Below are 20,758 nucleotides of genomic sequence, written 5' to 3' on the forward strand. Positions count from 1 at the left end.
TGTGTCCTCTTGAGTCAGTTTGAGATCTTAATGGATTTTGGTCTTGTCTTTAGAAACCCAAATAGCTTAGGGACATCCAAAAGTTGAGAAACAAGATCCCTCTGTATTGCAAAGATAGGATCAAATAAGCAAGTTTGTTTCCCCAGGAAAGTCACATTTCACATTATATCTCATCTCAGGGTGATTTATTCAAATCCTCCCAATCCAAGGTCTCTTGCTTACTACACATAGGAACAAACACTGTAGAGTTTTACAGAAGAGCAAAATGAAAATGTTATTAAGGGAGATGTGTGTGTGTGTGTTTAATTTTAAGTAGTCCATTTAAAGTTTTTGGTATGTAAAAATCTCAGCAGCATAGCAAACTGTAATCTTTGGACTATATAACTACCTAGGGTTAACATCAAGCATATTTTTTCAAAACGTCTTCTAATTCCAGGTTTGCAGTTCAACTGAAAAAAAAAAAAAAAGCCACCTAAGAACATTTATGACTTAAAAAGTTTTCTTTTCTTGAAATAAAAACTACTGCTGGAGACCTCTCCTCCCATATCTTATCAGCTCAACTACCTAGTGTGATTTGAATCACCCAAACCTTACTTTAAAAAAAAAAAAAAAGAGAGAGAGAGATAGAGAAAAGAAAAACCTTTGGTAAAGTAGATTCCTTTGATCCTTTTCTGCTACTTATGAAAACTCACACTGTATGTTTAACACATTCCCAACAAGCCAGGATAATGAAGCACATGGGACACTGAGACTTAATTCCATGTATGTTTCTTTATTTAAAAAAAAAAAAATGCTCTGTGGGCTGAGGGAAGAATGGAGTAGACTAGGTAGGAGCGAACAGTAAGAAGCGGTTGTGATTGCCGAGCTGGAGATATCATTAAAAAGCAAACTGGGGAGCTCCAGTTTTGGATCTGAGGAGATTATTGATTCAAATCCTTTAAGGCATTCTTCAAAGGACTTCTTAAAAAGTTCTATTGTCTGAGGAGTTTGGGGTGAGTGGGAGTGTGTGAGTGTGTGTGTATGTGTTACACAAGGGGGAGATTAGTGGTTGGGAGGGCCGTGCCTACATGAGGTACTGGGTGATGAGTTGTATGCATGGATTGTGATTATCTTTAGAGTTTGTCTGAGTAAATACAGGTAATTGCATAACAGGTTTTCTGGGTACTGACATGCATTTTTGGTTCCTTGAATATTCAGCTTCTGTAGCTATAACCAAGGCCCTCCATGAGTTGGACTTTCTTCTCCTCCTTCAGCTCCTCAGAGTGCTGGAGCTTAGTGCCATCAGATCACGCTGTCTGGGTTCAAACACAGGCTGACTTACCAGCCATGTGACGCTGGGTACCTTAGTGAACCATGCCAAGTCCTAGTTTCCTCATAAGTAAAATAAGAATCATAATATCTACATCATAGTGTTGCTGGATTAAATTAGATTGTTACACGTGTTAAACGTTCAGTATGGGTCAGCTCTACAACTCACAGACATTTTAATTTGGTCGATATTCTTTGAAAGCTTTCTGTGTGCTAGGTATACACCGTTCTTCCAATCTGAACATCAGGTGCTGTATTAGTTTGGTGGGGCTGCTGTAACAAAATGACACACAGACTGAGTGGCTTAAGCAACAGATATATTTACTTATTTTCTCACAGTTCTGGAGGCCGGCAATCCAAGATCCAGGGCGCTGGCAGGGTTGATGATTTCTCCTGAGGGCTCTCTCTCTCTCTGACTTGCAGATGGCCCCATTGTCACTGTGTCCTCACATGGCCCTTTCTCTGTGCCAAGTATCCAGGGCATCTCTTCGTCTTCTAAGGACACAGGGATCATTTCTATAGTTTGTTACTAAGGACACCAGTCCTATTGAATTAGGTCCCTCCCCAATGGTCTCATTTTCAATTAGCAATAATCGTGCCTTGGATAAACCTCAATGACTACGATACTGCCACTGCACAAAGCTCCCAGTGGTCTCATTTTAATTCATTTCCTTCTTTAAAGATCTTATTTCAAAATATGCTTACATTCTGAGATATTGGGGGTTGGACTTTCCACGTATGAATTTAGGGAGACACATTTCAACCCATTATAGGTACTAAGTCAGAACTCTGCTTTTTCAAACGAAGAATTATGAGGACCTAGAATACTTTCTTCTACTTTTCCACTTGGTGATCTCTCCCTTATATTCAGCCCTGCTTAAATAGTTTTTCCTCTACAGAGTTCCTATTGAATTCACAGCTAGACATAATTTCTTAGATATAATCTGTTGTAAAAGTTAGTATACCACAATCCACCCCATGTAATACATATATATGTGTACACACACAATATGTGTGTGTATATATATACATATATGGAGAGAGAAAGAAATGGGTTTTTAATAGTCCATATACCCAGTTAGAATGGAAGCTCCATGGGGAAAATGGCTATTTTGATCACTACTGCATCTCCAGAGCCTAGAACAGTGGCTTGACACAGTAAGTGCTGTCTCTTATTCTTATTAGCTCAGAGGTCAGAAGCCTGCTCCTAAATGCTCAATAGCTTCTTAAGTAAGCAGGGAATATGTCAGCTTTATCTTCCTACTCTTCATAACTTAGTAAATTCACTGAACAAAATTATGAAGGTTTTCACAGGCTGACATTCAGGTCTTCGAAATTATTTGTGTGGACTATAATCAGAGAAGTGAACATGCTTGTTATGATCCAGAAGGAAGGATATATACATAGATCCTTTTGATTATGAAACCATGATTAATGAAAAGAAAGGTTTCTGAGTAAAAATATTGAGCAGAGTTTGGGACCAATTGCTAACAGTGTATTTCTCTCTTTGAGAGTTTCTTTTCTGCACACAAACTTGGTTTGATGGTTTTGACTGACTTGACCATGCCTTGAGGCAAAGAAATACGATAACTACGTACCTAGGGGTGGATTAAGACCAAATAAAGGGCCATCACAGGGCTCTATCCAATTCTGGCTCTCCACAACTCCCTCTGGGTCAATCCTATAGCTTACACCTGTCCAAGGCAGCAGAAACCTAGACTGTCACATCTGTCAATGGCTGCCCAAATAATTAAAGCCATCTGTGCCCAGCGTCCCAACAGGTCTCTGAATCAGTACGCAGCTCCATAATTTTGCCAACAAGAAATAGCTCCAGAACCATTATGGTTAAATAATTTTTTAAATGAAAGGAAAAGAAACTAAAAAGATAAATTTTCTTTGATCCCTCTTGACCACATCGACAAAAGGTCCCATTAAATACAGCAGCTGAGATGTTAGGAAAGTCTTCAAGATGGAGATTCTAAATCTCCAAATTGAGTTAGAGGTCAATGCATGTATATGCCTGAATTGTTTTGTTCACAGGGAATCCAACCTACCTGCTCTCTTTGTGCATCTAGTGATGAATGTGTTGACTGATTGGAATGCAGCCAAATGCTATTTCATGTTGAGTCTTCTCCTCGGGGTATTATGAGGCCGCGCAGGGCAGTGTGAGACAGAACAATGCATGGTTAAGAGCTCAGGCTCTCGAGTCAAACACAACCAAGTGGGAGTCCAAACCTTGTCACTCTCTTGACCTTGGGCAAATTACTTGGCCTCGCTACATCTGTTTCTTCATCTGTAAAATGGAAATGATAATAATACCTACTTCATTAGTTATAGTGAAGATTACATGAAAAAATGCATGTTATACACTTAGCAGACCCCTTGGCACATGGTTGGCATGCAATAAACGTTAGTTACTGTGGTTTTTGTTACTGTGGTTGTGAAGACTCCCAGGTCACACAGCCCCCTGCTTTCAGTAGACTTACAAGGGATGACTGGAAACGGGCTCCCAATTCTATTTCACATTCAATAGAATTGCTGTATTATTCCATTGGACTTGCTAACTGATAAAGTCTCTGGGATGAGATGATAGAAGTAACTCGGAAGCACCTACCTTTGATTAATCAATTAGGAAACAAATATATAAGACACTTTCTATCTGCTAGCTGCATTAGGTACATTTTCTCTCCAACTATTGTTTATCCTCAGGGGAACCCTATGAGGTAGCTGTTTGTGAATGTCTCCCCTCTTCCGTAGGTTAGCTTGCTGGCTTTTCAGTGGCCACACACCTCTAATACCATCAAAGCAGTGACTATATTGTGTTAATATGTTTTTTTTTGCCCAGAACTCTTTGGTTGGTTAATCTCTCTTTACCCATTCTACAATAATCCAATTCAATCCCTTCGGTTTGAGTAGGACTGAGTCCATCATTCCTGGGGCTAAAAGGAGGTAATAAAGATTCAGGATTAGATACAGAGATTGCCGTGGTATGGCCAATTTATTTCTCAGAGATTCACATTGAGGGAAAGAGGGTCTCTTTTTTTCTTGAGATTGCAAGAAGTATATTCATGGAAACTTGAGAACTTGAAAGTTATATATATTTACCACTTGCCTAGAGCATCCTTAAAAATAAAGACAACACAGGGGCACCTGAGTGGCTCAATCGTCGGGCGTCTGCCTTCGGCTTGGGTCATGATCCCGGGGTCCTGGGATCGGGCCCCGCATCGGGCTCCCTGCTCGGCAGGAAGCCTGCTACTCCCTCTCCCACTCCTCCTGCTTGTGTTCCCTCTCCACTATCTCTCTCTGTCAAATAAATAAATAATAATAATAATAATAAAAATCTTTAAAAAAAAAAGACAACACAGAAAAGGAGAGAAAAAGAGAGATTGAGATTTAATAACGTCTTTGAAATCCCTGGATGCAGATGTGCCTGAAACTACTTATGTAAGGCAATAAATTCTCATTGTCTTGGGCTAGTTTAAGTTGAAATCCTAATACAGTTCTAGCTAACAGTTGGTTCTGTGGAATCCCATGCTGCTTTATAACACTGTGTAAGAATATTATGTTTGAAAAAAGGATATTTCCTTTTTGTGCAAATGGCTTTTCTATACACTAGCCTTATTGGGGATCAGTAATATTCTTCTCCTAAATAGGTTAGTCTAACTCCTATATTTAAATGCACAAATGTCTTTAAAATGTTTACATATTTTTAGAACTTGTTTTTATTTATCTCTTCCCTAGATGTCAAATTCATTTCATAGTGAAGCAACTTCATAATTTGTGAAAAAAAAAATAGCATGTAACACTTGTGTTAAGGTAACTTTAATATGGTGAGAGAAGTATTATCTTTGGTATTCAAAGACATATGATTGACTATTGGCTCTGTGACTTTGTAGTTGCATGAGCTTGGGCAAATTGCCTAGCTTCTTGGAGTCTCAATTTCCTTATCTATCAATAGTAGGTATCTACTTACTTCACAGGGTTAACACAGAGTTAAATGAGATCATACTTGCAAAACTGGGCAAGAACAGTTTTTGCTAAACCAGTTTAGCTTGGTGTCTAGTGCCATTATCAGGGATTTTATGAGTATCATTGTAAAATGATACTCATAAATAATGGTGATCATTTTCCTCTTTGGGAAATTCTTTTTAAGGTATAAGGGATGTTCAAAGAAGAAACAATAATCCATACTCTCTCCTTGCCTCCTCAAAATTAATCCCTGTGTACATTTTTGGGATATTTGCATCTTTTTAAAGTATTTTTATGTATTGATTTTTAAATTTATGCAAACAATAAATCAGTTGTAACTTAAAACTTTTAGACCATTATAGAAGAAACTATAGTCTCCTGAAATCTCCTGTCTCCATATTGATGTCCTCCCACCAAACAGTGCTAAGAGCATACTCTGATGAATTTGTCTAATGAAAGAGTTTCCAAAATTCTTTATAATTTTCATACATATCTATGTATTGGAAGAAATATAAAATACTGGTTTCTCATTTTTTTTGTGTGTGATTCATGTTAATATGTGGAAATGTACTTGATTCCTTTGAACATTTTATAGTAATTCTTTGTGTTCATGGAATTGCTTTCATCTATTTATCTGTGGATAAGTATTAAAAAATTTTTTTCATATTACAAACAATATTACATTCTATCTTTTGTGTGTATGTGCAAGTCTTTATCCAGAACAGATATGTAGAAAGAAATTGCGGGGTAATCTAATCGATACCACCATCTTGCCCTTCAGATTGATGGTACTAATTTCAAGGTCGTGATCAGCTACGTTTAATTTTACTCTCCCCACCCCCAGCCCTGCCCTTGCTTGTGTACACTTGATATTATCAAACTTTTTAATCTTTGTCAAACTGGTAACATAACGGTAATTCGTTGCTATTTTAATTTATATTTTCTGATTACTAATGAGGCAGATCCATTTTTCATAGGGCAATTCTGATTTCATCTTCTGTAATTAATTACCTATTTGCATCCCATAAACTATATCACTGGTTTTTAGACTTTTTTAATAGATATGTAAGAATTATTTGAAAGCTTTAGATGTTTGTCCTTGGTCTGTTTTGTATCTGAATATTTTACAGCTGTGACTATTTCCTCCCAGATTGTCAGCTGTCTTTTACCTTTGTTCATTTTCAAATTTCATTCTTTTTCTATTTTTGCTGCACATAACTGATTTTAAGAAACTCTTCTCAACTCCAGCATCTTGTTATTGTCCTTCATTATCTTGGCATAAAATTAGAATTATTTTCCTAAATATGGGCCTTTAATTCTACTCGATCTTATTTTTGCCTGTGCATAAGACAATCTTTTGGATTCCCATTCTATACCATTGATCTACCTGTGTATTCTCAAAACAGTACCACACTGTTTTAAGTACTGTGGCTTCATGGTATGCCTTGGTTTCTGGGATGACAGAAATGATAAGCATGACTTTTATTGTATTTGTAATGTTTTTTATAGGCAGGAAGAAAAGTTAATGAGCGCAGCTGTGTGCTGAGCACAGTGGGAGGCCTTTTCATATTTTATCTCATTTTATCCTCATGTCAGCCCTGTGAAGGAAGTGGTATTGACTGACTTGAAGATGAGAAGACAGAAGTTCAGTGAAGATACCTAACTTTCTCAGGGTCACATAGCTTGTAGGTAGTGAAGATTTGAGTTCATGTCAGTCTGACTCTAAAATTCAACCCTTTCCTTGACATCTCCCACATTCCCAAGTTCAGACCATCCGTAAGGAAAACAGTAATATCTGCTGATTCCTTTCATTTTTTTAAGCTGTTTTATTCTGCAGATAAGATTCTTAATATTGCAGGAAGCTGAGAGATGAGGCTGCACTTTAATCAGCTATGTATAAGTTATGTTAAGGACAAGAAAGATAAGGAGAAGCAGAGCCTTTGGTGAAGTTGACCAACTATTATTTTATTTTAAGGAACAGTACAGTCCTGACCCCACCCCCACCTCTTAGCCTTAAGTTTTCTTACTCCTGCTAATTAGTTCCAAATGTTCTTCAGTTTTCTGTCTTCTCCTCTAGACAGAAACCTAATGCCAGCAGTGGGTACCAAGCCTTCCCTTTGGCCTTTGCTCCTTATGGCCTGGTCACTGCCTTCAGCAATTAGTAAATCATGGACAGTTTCAGCTGTCACACAGTCTTGGATTTGACTCTGACCCCTCTCTGGAATCTGAAGTCTCTTGAACCAATCTGCCATTTTACCACATGGGCTTCCTTCCTGGAGAGGAGCATGAAAAAGACTTTGTCCTGGTGCTGCAGAGGTTCCTGGCTGCAGATTGCCCACTTGGGCTTTGAAATCTTTCCAGTTTTTACCTGAGAAGCAGGTAGTTCAATTTATCAGGTTGTTCACTTTGCCACAGAATAGGAGAAGTCGAGACTTTCCCCCTTTTCTTTTAAAGAAGAATGAGGACCTGTCTCTGTTGATTTATGATCTTGGAAAGAGGAGAAGGGCACAAGATAAAAGAAGAGATGAGGAATGCTATGATAGAGTGGGTAACACCTGAGGAGTCTCCCCTGCCTGGAGACAAGAGAGATCTTACAGGCTATTGAAGACAGGCAGGGGTTTTTATTTATTTATTAATTTTTTTTTCAACTCTTAAAATGTGAAACTACATCTACTCTGACTTTTCCATGCTGAGGACTTTGATGTCCCACCTAGCTGGTAGCTAAGTCTTAAGGAAGGATTTCTGAACATGGAGAAGCTTTTCTTCACTGAATGGCTCAGTTCCATTTCCTGTAGCATGATTAAGGAAGGCTGATGAGTAAAAACATGTTCTTGTATTTTTAGATGACAAGGAAATGATTGAAATTATTGCATATGAAAAACCAAAATTCTTCACAGGGAAGGAAGTTTATCATTCAGACCCAACCTGATTTTGGCCCGGCCAGATCCTTTTGCAATTTGACTTACATCTTGACTAGTCCCTTTGCATCTGAATCCTATGAAATACACACAGATCAAGAGCACAGAGCCACATAGATGGGAATGGGAAAGAAGAAGATGGGGATGCCAGGAGAGCAGAGTTACAAGAGAGACCACATGCCCTTACTTGCCAATCTGATTTTGGAGAACAGCCAACCATTAAATGCAATGATCACACTGTCATACTGCTGAATTCAGGAGATTGTGATCACATCACTGAACAAACGGTTTTCTTCCACTCAGAACACTGTAGAGTCTAACCTTGAGAAAGGTTGAGGACATGCCATATAACACAGTATCTAAGAAGCACTGAATGTGTAGCTGAGTCAGCTTGCAAGAATGAGAATCAACTTAACTGCATTTTAGTTACAGCTTTGCCCTTTCCTAGGTTATCCTAGGTGGTTCTGCCCCATTTTGGACTATGAGTTTCTCATGAATAAAGTGATGAGTTAAAAAAAACATAAGTTCTAACATCCTTTCAAGGTGAAAAGGAATATGGAAATCTTGACAAATACCTGTTAGCTGCAAAGTATCATATTTCCTTGTGCGGGGAATCATAGATGAGTGATTATTGCTAAGCATGAAGTAGTGCAAATGGAAAAGCCATCAAGGAGTCAGATTAGATTAGTCCTCCCAGTCATTGATCCTTGTTCAAATTCAAGAAGAAAGTGTGAAGCCAGCATTGAATTCTCTGTGGTCAGAGCCTCTGCTTATGGTCTCCATTAGCCAGTTGAAGAAAATCCCTTTCCTACCTCAGATTTAATTGGTTTCTGGGCACCGAAGTCCCCCAGTGCCATTGTTATCTTGTTCAGTATGAGCTCAGGTGTAGTTTTCTGTGTATGCTTGAAGCTAACTATACAGCTCTAGTTACCAGAAGCAACTTCTGTAGGAAACATTCCCCAAATATGTTCAAAGAGAAGGATTGGAATTTTGAGAAACTTAGCTTTCTTGAGGTATGCTTGGGAATTATCACATCTTAAAAAATATTTTTTTAAAAAAAGAGGAAGAAAACCTTTGTGGAAGTGAAAATTAATGATCTGTAGTCCTGGGGTTTTCCTTCCAGTAATGTCCAAGTAAGCTAATATCAGACTACTTTTCTGCAGATAACAACTATAAATTCCAAAATAAAAATATAAAAAGTAACAATCTAAAGGCTTAAGAGTAAACAAACAGGCAGATTTTAAAGGAAAGTTCATATCTGGAAAAAGAGAATAGCACTTGGTGATTTTTCTTCCTTTTGTGTGTATCTCTGTATGTATGGTTTTTAACCAAAAGACAGGTCCTAGTCTGTGTCATTCAGGCTGGCTAAAATGCAGATATAACAGCTGGAATTGATCTTTCTCGAATAACCAGTAAACAGAGTTTAAGGCAACCATGGGTGCTAGAAAGTGAGGGTTAGGGGGAATATTAGAAAGGAGAGAACCAGGGAAGGAAGCCCTAAGTTCTGTGCATACTTTACCCAGATATCTGGTTGACTTTTGAACCATGCATGCACAAAACAGATTATAAGCCAACTAGTTAAGGCTAAATAACTGGACTGTGATTTAAGTTACAGCCCAAGGATAGAGTTGCAGTTTGAGGCCATGTTAATTGCCTGCTTAAAGAAGTCAACACTCTTTTTTTTTTTTTTTGAGATTTTATGTATTTATTTGGCAGAGAGAGAGACAGCGAGAGAGGGAACACAAGCAGGGGAAGTGGGAGAGGGAGAAGCAGGCTTCCTGCTGAGCAGGGAGCCCGATGCAGGGCTTGATCCCAGGACCCTGGGACCATGACCTGAGCAGAAGGCAGACGCTTAACCAACTGAGCCACCCAGGAGCCCCAAGAAGTCAACATTCTTTGGAAGAGCACAAGAGAATCTAGAGTCTCTATAGTATGACATTCATAGTATCCGTGATATAATCCAAAATTACTCAGTATATAAAAAAGAGTAGAGGAAATACAGATGACAATAAAAATATGAAAACAAATTCTTCCCTACTGGCAATCAAAAAAAAGCCAAAAAGATAAATTAATTTTAACTTATCAAATTAGCAAAGGTTTTTAACATAACCTATGCTAGTGGGGGACCTGGGTGGCTCAGTCGGTTAAGCATCTGCCTTCGGCTCAGGTCATGATCCCAGGGTCCTGGGATTGAGCCCCACATCGGGCTCCCTGCTCCCTGCTTCTCCCTCTCCCTCTGCCTGCTGTTTCCCCTGCTTGTGCTCTCTCTGTCAAATAAGTAAATAAACAAAGAAAAAAAAGAAAAGAAAAGAACCTATGCTAGCAAAAGTGTCATCAGATGGACACTCATCTGACACTTCTGGGAGTATAAATAGGTATAAATTTCTTGAAAACCAATTTGGCTAGATACATTACAATGCCTAAAATAGTTTATACCCCTGGTCCCAGTAATTCCACTTGTAAAAATGTATTCCAAAGAATTATCAGCTGTGCAGAGTTTTATATGATATTCCTAAAAAATATTTATAATTAATTTAAAAAATCTAAGTATCTGAAAATAAGGGGATAAAACAATTAAACATAATGGAGTAATTTATAGACATTAAATTATGTTTTAAATACTGAAGACATAGGGAAGTGCTCAGGATATAATATATATTTCCCAAATTACACAGAGCATGAATGTCTTTTTTTTAATGAAAGCTTTTATTTATTTGTTTGTTTATAAGTAGGCTCCATACCCAGCGTGGAGCCTGACACAGGGCTCAAACTCACAACCCTGAGATCAAGACATGAGCTGAGATCAAGAGTCTGACGCTTAACTGACAAAGCCACCCAGGTGCCCCATGAATGTCTTTTATATATAAAGAGATAATATTTTTAGAAACTTTTTTTTTGAGTTTTCTCTATTGTCTCCCAAATGTCTTTTTGCAAATTGAGATATAATTGACTTATGATTTTTTTTTTTTTTTAAGATTTTATTTATTTGAGACAGAGAGAATGAGATACAGAGAGCATGAGAGGGAGGAGGGTCAGAGGGAGAAGCAGACTCCCCGCTGAACAGGGAGTCCGATGCGGGACTCGATCCCGGGACTCCAGGATCATGACCTGAGCCGAAGGCAGTCGCTTAACCAACTGAGCCACCCAGGCGCCCTGACTTATGATATTATACGAGTTTCGGGTGTACAATATAATGATTTGATATTTGTATACACTGTAAAATGATCACTTATCTGAAATAAATCTAGTTACCCACCATTCATCACCACACAAAGTAACAAATTTTGTTTTCCTTGTGATGAGAACTTTGAAGATTTACTCTCTTAGCAACTTTGAAATATGCACTGCAATGTTGTTGACTATAGTCACCGTACTATGGCTTATTGCACCCCTGTGGTTTATTTTATGACTGGAACTTTGTACCTCTTGATCCTTTTCACAGCTTTCACCTATCCCCTAACTCTCCTCCCCTCTGGCAACCACCAGTCTGTCCTCTGTATTTTTGAGTTTTGTTTTGTTTTTCGTTTTTAGATTCCACATAGAAATGAAATCATATGGTATTTGTCTTCCTGTCTCCGACTTATTTCACTTAACAAAATGCCCTCAAGATCCATCATGTTGTTACAAATGGCAAGATTTCATTCTTTTTGATGGCAGAGTAGTATTCCATTGTATGTACCTACCTCATCTTTATCCATCATCCATCAGTGGACATTTAGTGTGTTTCCATATCTTGGCTATGGTAAATAATGCTGCAGTGAAACTTGGGATACATAAACTTTTTTAAATTCATGTTTTTGTTTTCTTCAGGTAAATTTTTAAAAGTGGAATTGCTGGATCATATGGTAGTTCTATTCTTAATTTTTAAAGAACCACCATACTGGGGCACCTGGGTGGCTCAGTCATTAAGCGTCTGCCTTCAGCTCAGGTCATGATTTCAGGGTCCTGGGATCGAGCCCCACATCAGGCTCCCTGCTCGGCAGGAAGCCTGCTTCTCCCTCTCCCACTCCTCCTGCTTGTTCCCTCTCTTGCTGTCTCTCTCTCTTTCTCTCTCTGTCAATTAAATAAATAAATAAAATCTTAAAAAAAAAAATAAAGAACCACCATACTGTTTTCAATAGTGGCTGCACCAATTTACATTCCCACCAGCAGGGCACAAGGGTTCCTTTTTCTCCACATCCTCGTCAGCACTTGTTATTTCCTATCTTTTTGATAATAGCCATTCCAACAGGTGTGAGGTGCTATCTCCTTGGGTTTGATTTGCATTTCCCTGTTGATGAGTGATGTTGGCCATCTTTTCATGTACCTGTTGACCATCTGTATGTTTTCCTTGGAAAAATGTCTATTCAGATCTTCTACCCACTTTTTATCTGATTTTTTTTTCTCTTGAGTTGTATGAATTCTTTATATATTTTTGGATATTAACTCCTTAACAGATATATCATTGGCACATATCTTCCCCCATTCACTAGGTTGCCTTTTCATTCAGTTGATGATTTCCTTTGCTGTGTGAAAGCCTTTTAGTTTGATGTAGTCCCACTTGTTTATTTTTGCTTTTGTTGTCTTTGCTTTTGGAGTCAGATCCAAAAATTCATTGCCAAGACTGATGTCCAAGAGCTTACTCCCTATGTTTTCTTCTAGAAGTTTCATGGTTTCAGGTCTTACATTCAAGTCTTTAATCCATTCTGAGTTCATTTTTGTATATGGTGTAAGATGATGATCAGTTTTCATTCATTTGTATGTGGCTGTCCAGTTCTCCCAACACTATATAAATATATAAATATTTATTAATATTGAATGTATTAAAAATTAAAAATAAATATATAAATAAATAAAGAGACTATCTTTTCCCATTGTATATTCTTGCTTCCTTCATTGTAAGTTAATTGACCATATTTGTGTGGGTTTGTATCTGGGCTTGTCATTCCATCGATCTATGTGTCTGTCTTTATGCCAATACCATTCTGTTTTGATTACTATAGCTTTGTTATATAGTTTGAAATCAGGGTGCAAGAGGCCTCCATCATCAAATACCCATTGTGTTTTGTTTTAATTAAGTGAAAATAATTTTGTTTTTGGAGAGGATTCCAAAAATAATTTTTTATCATTGTAAAAAGAAAAATTAAGACAATTGAAGACGTTAGAAAACAGAAAGCAAATATCTCTTCTTTGTCTCGCTCCTCAGACATAATCCTGCACTCTATATTAGTAAGTAGATAGGTTAGTACGTAGAAAGATGGATGGACAAACAGTTAGTTTGGGGATAAATGGAATCATACATTATACTTAGGACTGTAATAAAAAAATAATTCTAAAGTTATTCTAATAGAATAAACAGAATAGTTAGAAAGAAAACTTTTAAAAGAAAATATAATGGAGGAGGAAGGGGCCTTCTAGTAACTAAAAAATGATAATAAATTTAAATATTGAGATATTACCTGATTATCACCTGCATTTTTCATAAAATTTAGTATATTGCCAACACTTTTCAATGACAATAAATGTGAATCTACATATCATTTTAATTGTGCATAGTTTCTATTTTACAAATGTTCTACTTAGTTTTAAAAATGCTCTATGGAATGAATATTTAGCTTATTTCCCAGATTCACTATTATAAGCAATGCTTTAATAAATGTCTTTCTATTCATATTTTTGAAGTTTTCTCATGATTTCCTTAGAAACAGATTTGCTAGATCAGAGTCATGTTTTAAATTTTGATATGAATTGCCATTTTTCTTTCAGAAGAAGTAGGCTGATTTATATACTTCTACCAGCATTTTGTAAGAGTGCTCATTTTTCTGCATTTTACTAACTCTTGATATTATAAATTTTGTAAATTGTTACCAATATAATAGGTGAAAAACATTTCCTTGTTTAGATTTGAATACTTGATTATTTAATGATGTTTTGCATCTTTTCATATGCTTATTAATCTTTCGAATTTCTTTTGCTTTTCTAGTTCATATCTTTTGAGTATTTATTTTACTTTTTAGCAAAATGATACATATGCACAGTTTAAAAGTTCCACTATGACAACAAGGATTATTAGCAAAAAATAGAATTTCTCTTTCTTCCTCTCCCAAACCTGGTATGCAAAGGTAACTGTGCTCCACTTTTTAAATGGTTTCTTCTAATATTTAGTTTATTTAATTTTATGTTTCTAAATTATATGCTTCTTTACTACTTCTTCCTTTTTTTAATTTCAGGAATTACTCTCAATTTCCTATGAGATAAGAGGAAGATTTAGGTCTTGTTCCATATTCCCCCATTCCACCCTGTCTCTACAGACCCATTCAGTTCTCTTTGATCATTCTTTCAGTATAGATATATAATAAGTCTGGGCTAAATTTGTATTCACTTTTACATCAATATTACATAAATATTACCCACAACTCATTAAGTATTGTACATAGTTTAGATTTTCTTTCTGGTTCGACTTTTTGTTTTCCCTGGAGTTAATTACCTCCTTTGGGGGTTTGCTTAATATTCTATGTACAGAAGTCTCTATGACCAAATTCTCTGCCAGAGTGATAAAACTCTTAATGGTTTGAACACTTTAGGTGATCTATAATTTCCTTTTTAAAAATATGTCTCCACTGGGGCATCTGGGTGGCTTAGTCATTAAATGTCTGCCTTCAGCTCGGGTCATGGTCCCAGGGTCCTGGGATCAAGCCCCGCATTGGACTACCTGCTCGGCCGGAAGCCTGCTTCTTCCTCTCCCACTCCCCCTGCTTGTGTTCCCTCTCTCACTATGTCTCTGTCTGTCAAATAAATAAGTAAAATCTTAAAAAAAAAAATATGTCTCCATCATCTTGCTCCAATCTCAAGTAGTTGATGTTTAACCTGCTGCAGAAACATCTTATGACTTCTTGCTATTCTGAAATTCCTTTTGCAGGTTCCTTGTGTTTCAGCCCATTTTCCTGGACCTCATTTCATCCTTTTCCCTAATTTTGCTATAGGACATAACTCCAGTATAATACTGACAAAGAGTACGTGAAACCATTTTATTTTTGAAAACTTGTATTTCTGGGGTGCCTGGGTGGCTCAGTTGGTTAAGCATCTGCCTTCGGCTCAGGTCATGATCCCAGGGTCCTGGGATCAGCCCCACATTGGGCTCCTTGCCCCGCGGGAAGCCTGCTTCTCCCTCTCCTACTCCCCCTGCTTGTGTTCCCTCTCTCTCTGTGTCTCTCTCTGTCAAATAAATGATAAATAAAATCTTAAAAAAAACCCACAAAACTTGTATTTCTAAAAGAGGGTTTTTTTTTTCCTCTTGTATTTGATTGAGAATTTACTTCTATATATAATTTTTGGTTGGAAACCATTTTTTCCCTCAGAATTTTAAGGGTATTTTTCGTGCATTCATGGTGGTGCTGGAGAGTCCAATCTGTTTTGATTCTTGATCTGTTGTGTTTTTGTTTTTCTTCCGGGAAGTTTTCAGAATCTTCTTTATTCTTAAGACACTAAAATTTCTTGATGTATTTTGAAACCCTTTTCCATTACTTGGACTGATTGGTAGGAATAGCCTTTAAGTAAATTTGTGTCCATTGGTTTTAGGAAATTTTTTGTATTATTTCTTTGGTAGTTTCTGTTGTCAGTCTCTGTTTTTCAGACACACACACTTTCTCACTCCCTCTTTCTGAAACTCTTATTGGTTAGATCTCTTAAATTATTCTTCTAATTTCTCATTATGTTAGCTCCCATTATCTCTCATTAGCTTATTGTTCTTTTTTCTAGGAGATTCTTTTAGACTTTCTGGACTCTGAGATGTTCCAATTTTTACTGGATGTTTTATTTTAGCTGTTGTATTATTATGTTCTAGTGTTTCTTTTTTATTCCCTGAATGCTCTCTTTTTATAATATCCCTTTCCTTTTTCTTCATGGATGTCATGTCTTCTCTTATTGTTATGAAGATATTATATTTTTAAGCTTTCATTTTCTCCTTGTGTTATAGCTTTCCTTCTGTGTTAATTTTGCTTTCTGTCTTTCATTTTGGAGGCTTTCCATATATATCTTGTGATCTTTATATTTTGGAATCAGGCACTAGAATCTAACTGAAAGCCATGTGTAGGGATAGGGCGTCAGTATGCCTATGGAACTGTGGGCCATTAGTAACGCACCAGAGTCACTCAGTTTTCTTTTCTCTACACTAAGATTTTTAAAAATGTTATGGACATCTCCCGTTTGTATTTTCTCTTCTGTTATTCTTTTTGTCTTCGGGTCTATACTTTATCACTCTTTTACTGTCATTATACTGGAATTCCTGACAGGAACCAAGATAAATGTATACATTCAAGCTGTGATGCCTAACTGAAAATCTATACCCATTTTTTTCCCCTTTGAGATGTTTGTCATTTTAATAAATCTATCTATAGTAAAAATATTTGCTTAAATATGTTTGATTTTATTCTCTTATTTTTATTTGCTCTTATTTACTTCTGTTTGCAAAAAAATTTAATCCTCGTGTAGTCAAATTTCTCAAGTATATATCATGTTTAGGAAAAACAGGGTTGCCTGGGTGGCTCAATTGGTTAAGCATCTGCCTTCAGCTCAGGTCATGATGTCATGATCCCAGGGTCCTGGGATGGAGCCCCACATTGGGCTCCCTGCTCAGCAGGGAGTCTGCTTCTCCCTCTGTCCCTCCCCCCTGCTTGTGCTCTCTTTCTCTCTCTCTGTCAAATAAATAAATAAAATCTTTTAAATAAAGAAAGAAATAAAACTTCCTCCTTCTAAAATATTCTGCAACATGTTTTTCTATTCCTTTTATCGTATTTCTAATGATTGAATTTTAACTTTGAATATAACTTTGTTTATATTGAGATATGGATATCAATTTATTTTTTCATAAAATGAAAATTATTAAAGTGACTCCTGGCAGTTTTTTCCTAACTAAGTTCATATTACATCTGTATCATATTTTATATTCTTATATATCTGTGGATCCATTTCTAGATTCTCTATTTTGTCTCACTAATAGCCATGACCATTGCTGGACCTGTACTACACTTCAAATATTATATTAGTTTTGTAGTACATTTTGATATTTTTAATGGCAAATGTCCTCACTTCTTGGTCTTCTCTATCTTATGTTCTTTTTGTGGCTCCCAACTATAATATTTGAAATGAAATTTGAGTCAATTTTCAACTTTAAAAAAATTTCATTGAAATTTTTATGGTCTGTATAAAATTTTAGATTAAATTGGGAGACAATTCACATTCTTAATTATTTGAGTCTTCTTATCTAGAAACCTGAATATCTCCAAAGATATTTAAATTTTTATTCATAGTTTTCTTTATAGAAAAGCATACATTTCTTAATTTCATTCCAGCTATTGTTGCTATAAATGAATACCATAGATTTTCATGTGTTAATCTCAAATTTGCTTACCTTTTTCTATCATTCTATTATTTTAAAACAATTTTAGTTAATTCTTTCATATTTTGATTTCTTGTTCAATAACTGTTTCAACTCCTGTTATGTTCTAAAGTATTAGGCACTGAGGACATAATGTTAAATAAGAAAAGACACGGTGACTGCCCTTGGGTAAATAATTATATCATTTGCAAATAATGATAACACTTTTTCCTTTCCAGTATATATTCTTATTTATTTTTATTTTCCTGTTGATTAAGATCTCTAATCCAATATTGAAAACCAGTAAAGATAAGCTTCATCTTTATCTTGTTTATAACATTTGAATAAATATTTGAGTAAATTTTATAGCATTTGAATAAATTTCACCAGTAGGTATAATGTTTGCTACTAAATTCTGGTTTTTAAAAAACTCAGTGATGTTTAGGAATTTCCTTCTGAATTGTATTTATGAAAGGTTTGTAACACAAATAATGTTAAATTTCACTGAAATCCATTTACTTGCTAATGTAATTAACTTGTTAAACCATCCTTGAATTACTGGAATAAACCCCACTTGATAATTAAAGAGTGTTCTATTTTTATCCTGCTTGACATAATCTAATCATGTTTCTTTTAAGATTCTTACATTTGTAGGAATAAAAATATGATCTATAGTTTTCCTTTGTGATCTTTTCTGATGTTTGATATTAGGATTACACTAACCTCAAAGTAAATGGGAAGTTTTCCATAGCTTTTTATGTTAAGAAACATTTTTAAAAGCACAGTAATTTTTCTTGCCTTTGAAAAGTTTGAAAGAATTCACAGGCAAAATTAGCTAGATTTCTTTACTGATGTTCTGTTGATACCTGTTCAGTCTTTTATATATGGGTATTAGTCTGCTCATTTTTTGTTTTTTAAGAACCAGTTTGGGAACTTTTTCCTTAAAAGTCATCCATCTATTTTATCAAATGTATTGGAATAAAGTAAAATTTTTCATTCAGTTGTGAGTTTTTAAGTGCCTTCTGGATCTGTGATTTTATCACTCTTCTTATTCATTTATTTGTGTTTTAATCCTTTGGAACTTAGTTAAATTTTTCAAAAGGCTATTTATTGTGGTTATGCTTTTCAGGGGTAAAATACACATTTTCAATGTCTATAATTCTTTGATCGGTGGTATTTTTGGTAGACAAGAGGAAGACACTTGGGTCTAATTTTCTATCTTAAAAGTAGAAGCTAAAGTGTAACTATTTCCGGAGATGACAGAACAAAACAAGATGTGATAGGAACTATGAAAGGGGGTTTCTGACAGAGTTGGTCAGAAACAAATAATTTGGGGGTCAAATGTAGATCCATTGTATCTGTGCATAGGATGGCATTTACCAGATTGCATGTCTGACTTGGTGTAGGATCTATTATATAAGATCATAGACACTTACAGTATGCAGGAATTGACCAAAGCATTATTTCAAGTTTCTCATTGTATTGATGCAGAAACTGAGCCACAAAGAGTTGAAGTGACTTACTAAAGGTTGCACAGCATGCCAGTAAGATGTTTGAGGACTACTTAATCCAATAGAGTTCTTTATACTATACAACACTTTTTTTGTTTGTTTTAAAAGAAAATATGTAGATGTAGGTTAATAGGAAGAAATGCAAAGAGGCACTTCTATAAATGTTTCATACATATTTTTTTGATATGATGCCAGACTCCATCTTCATTTCCAAGTGAAGAACCCCAAACACCAGGAGATTAAAGAACAAGTTATGATCCAAATCAAGTCTGGAACTTCTTTCAATTGATTGCTTCCCCTGTCAGTATCTCAATAAACAACACTACTTCTTTCAAAACTCAGCAAACAGAAGTGCTATGAAGAAACAAATTGGGAGAAATCGTCATTCTTGTAAGTATTCATAGAAAAGATCTTTAGTTGTTGTTACCCTTTTACTTATTAAAATAGGAAAAATAAAAAGAATGATAATATGCAATGCTTGCAAGGGTCCAGGAAAATTGGGGCTCATATACTATTATAAAATAATAATCCTTGGAATGACAAATTAGCAAACTAAGGGAAAATGCTATATGTATGAAGGTATTTATTGCAGCAGTATCTAATAAAAGACTTAAGCAACAGAATTAATCAGAGGGGAGGGTCTAAGTAAATTGTGGCACACACGAGAGTATTGTATAGCTAATGAAAATACCATTATCATTAGGAATACAAGTGTGAAACAATGCCCTTACTTCTGTGTCCTCACGTGTCTATATGTGGCTCAGTTGGCTCCGTACACACTGAAATCAGAGTGAAGGCCAGCTGGACTCTTATCTGGGGACTCTGGGAAGAATGTGCTTCCAGGCTTATTCAAGTTGTTGGCAGAATTTAGTTCTTGGCAGTTGTACGACGGGGGTTGCCATATTCTTGCTGGCTGTGGGCTGGGCTTCAGTCTCATCTCCTAGAAGCTTTCCTCAGATCCTTTCATGTGGCTCCTTCCATCTCAGTGTTGGAGATTCTCCCTTGTGTTATGTTCTTCTCACACATTAAATCTGATTTTCTCTTTTGCTACCGACTGGAGAAAACTCTCTGCTTCTATGCGGTTAGCGTGATTAGGTTAGGTCCATATGCATAATCTCCCTATCTTAAGGTTAATGTCTACAAATCCCTTTTGCCATGTAACTTAACATAATCATGGAAATCAAACTAAGGGGCAAAAATAGAGTCTCGGGGTCATCTTAGAATTCTGCCTGCCACATCACAGATAGCCACAGTTCCCACTCTCCCTTCCTTCAGGTCTTTACTTAGTTAACTTTTCAGCCAAATGTTTCCTGGAATCTATCTAAAATTTCAATTGTACCTGTAATCCTCACCCAAATGTCTACCCCCTTTGCCTGTTTTTTTTTTTTTTCCACCTCTCTTTAGCACTTACCCTCTAACATACAATATATTTTACTTATTTATGTTGTGTTTTTATCTGTCTCCTCCAGCATATGTAATATCAATGAGATCAGGTACTTTGTTGTTCTTTGCTGTAGTTTTTGCTGCTAGGATGGTGGTTGGACTATAGCAGACACTCAGCAAATATACATTTAATGAGTGAATAAATAAATGATACAAAATTACATGTAAAGTATGATTACAATTACTTAAAAATATATGGGGTCGTGCTTTCTCCAGAGTCAGTTGTTTTAGAAGTATCACCATCCTGTCATGGG

At 36.1% G+C, this 20,758-nt stretch overlaps 1 pseudogene; it reads right to left on the reverse strand.

Moving 5' to 3' along the window:
- Positions 1 to 1,875: 1,875 nt before the first annotated feature.
- LOC123850382 (U4 spliceosomal RNA) lies at positions 1,876 to 1,952 on the reverse strand (annotated as a pseudogene).
- Between the last annotated feature and the right edge of the window lie 18,806 nt (positions 1,953 to 20,758).

The sequence above is a fragment of the Mirounga angustirostris genome, unplaced genomic scaffold (assembly GCF_029215605.1).
Source record: "Mirounga angustirostris isolate CCGP_5_RB_7025 unplaced genomic scaffold, mMirAng1.0.hap1 SCAF_15, whole genome shotgun sequence".
Classification (NCBI taxonomy): Eukaryota; Metazoa; Chordata; class Mammalia; order Carnivora; family Phocidae; genus Mirounga; species Mirounga angustirostris.